This window comes from Petaurus breviceps, unplaced genomic scaffold (assembly GCF_028583685.1).
Source record: "Petaurus breviceps papuanus isolate PSGF00001 unplaced genomic scaffold, PetGlider_PUasm1.0 90895, whole genome shotgun sequence".
Classification (NCBI taxonomy): domain Eukaryota; kingdom Metazoa; phylum Chordata; class Mammalia; order Diprotodontia; family Petauridae; genus Petaurus; species Petaurus breviceps.
This window is the reverse complement of record NW_027187372.1, coordinates 27,442,116-27,444,492: the sequence shown is the minus strand read 5'-3', so window position 1 is coordinate 27,444,492 and position 2,377 is coordinate 27,442,116.

Here is a 2,377-nt window from a genome sequence, read left to right as displayed (position 1 = left end):
GGACCAGGCTGGGGGTTCGGCAACATGGAAACATGGGGGGAGGGGGGACCTCGGGGTGAGGATGGGGGGAACTCGCCGCTTCCTCCTCCCCACCCCCTGTGGCATCCTAGCTTCCTGTTCCTGATTATAATCAGCACCCTGAGGAGGTGGCCCCTTCTCCACTCCCCCTTCCCCTCCCCAACCCTGAAAAGCCTGAGTGAAGCAGATCGGGAGGAGCTTAGATGTGAGGGGGCGAGGCTCCCAGGATCCACCCCAACTTTCCCACCTAATCCAGGACCAAGGTGAGCCCTTCTCCATGCTCAAGATGTGGGATCCTAGCAGTTAGAGCTAAAGGAACCTCCATTGCATACATGAGGAAATGAAGATCTCTAAACGGGAAGTGACTTGCCCAAGGTCACAAAGAAAACACGGTCCTTCCAAAGAGAAGTTCCAGAGAGGGACAATTAAATGCCCCTGTGAACAGAGCCTTGGATTTGCGACCAGAGCACCTGGCCCTTGAAGGCTGCCTCTGTTCTGTTCTCTAGATCTTTTTCGTGGCAGCCCCTCTCTCGGACTCAGTTTCCTCTCCTGTAAAATGAGTAAGCTGAACAATTTTCTCCAAGAGCCTGTGATCGCTCCCAACTCCAAGCAGGCGCCCCTGGCACGGTTGTCCCCCCACCTCCTTCCAGCACCTATTGTACCTCAGTTCTTGGATGCTGTCACAGTTTGATAGCTGAATCAGAGAAGTGGGAGGAAGAGAGGGTGGGGGGACCGGGAGAAAGGGTTGGGGAAGGAAGGGAGGATGCCTGGGACAGTATAAGGTGAGCGAGACCTACAGCGAACATGAACAGGTTTTCATTGCTGACCGGCAAAAGAACCAGGAAGGTGGTGGAGACCTCCAGGTGTGTGGGGGCAGGGCTGGGGGGTGGGGAGGGAGGAAAGAAGACAAACAGCTGGGTCTGACTCTCAGGGAGCCATTTGGACAGCTGGGTAGACAAGAGACTGGAGAGCCAGCTGACCTTCGCTCAGGCCAGAGGTTTTTCTTGATCCATAAGTCTTCTGAGATGGTATGTGGGGGTGGGAAGGGGTTGTCAAGGAGAAATATAAGCAGGTCTGGGAGAGACACTCCTGTGATCATTCTCCTTTTTTGGCTAATCAGCTAAATTGCCTGTCTCCAGGTCAGAGAGAGAGTCATGGCGAGTTCTTGGCAGGTTCAGGCCCTGGTGAAGCTGTGTTAGGTTTTGCTACTCCAGACTCTGGAGTCTTCTCCCTGAAATCAGAGTAAGGGGATCAGACCAGATAGTACCACTCTTAGCTGGTCGCCCATATCCTCTCTGAGCTTCACAAGGCCTCCCCTTGTCTGTGAATTCTGGAAGCTAGAAAAGGCAAGAGATACATGGGAGAAGGCTCCCACCAAGGAGTGCTGGGTGAGCAGAGGGAGATCTGGACAACAGGATGGTTGGGGAAGCAAGAAAAGGTGAGAGGTCAGGAATGGCAGTGTCCAGCTAAAAGGTGTCATGTGACTCTTCAGGGTAGCTCACACTGCCCAGAAATAAAATTGATTAGGAAGGAGAAAGATGGGAAGATCTTTATAAACTACTAAGCACATGTAAATGGAAGTTATTAGAGCCTTTCAGGGGGGAAAGATGCTTCAGGAGCTGGGCAAAGCATACTGATGTACAGTGGAAATAGCCTGGATTTGTAATTAGACCTGGTATAGAATTCTAATATTGCTACTACTCACCATGTGACCCTGGGGAAGTCACTTCACCACTATGACCATCAATTTCCCCATTTGTTAAACGAGAAAATTGGACTAAATTCTCTCTGATATCTCTAAAGCCTATGAAATTGGGGGAGCCTGTGAGAGCCAGTGTTTCCTTTCCCCAGAAAATGGGTCACAGAGTCACGGCATTTAGATGAGACAGACTCTGAAGGCTCTCCCAGTTCTAAATCTCTGACCCCAGCATCCTACCCCAGTGGTCAGATATTGCCCTATGAGGGCAGAGACTATCTTTGAAACAACTTTGCTTACCAAAAACTTAAACGAGATGCTCTGCCCAGAAAAGATACTTAAGAAATATTTGTTGAACAAATGAAAAAAAATTGTTAAATTTAATTAATCTCATAGAATTTAGAGGTGGAAGGGACCTCAGAATTTCTCACCCGCCCCATTATTTAACCAAGGAAGAAACTAATGGGGGAAGTGTCTTGTTTTAAGATCCTGTAGCATTGGATTTAAATACATTGCTTTGAACTGAATTCCTGAGAAAGTGGAGAGAGGAACACCTGATGTCAGGATTACCAAGTGGCCCAGGCAAATGGGCACCCTCCCCCTGGTGGCAGTGACAGTGGGCGCATGGAGGGCAGCATGTGGTTGGGGTGTGCGTGGGTGGTA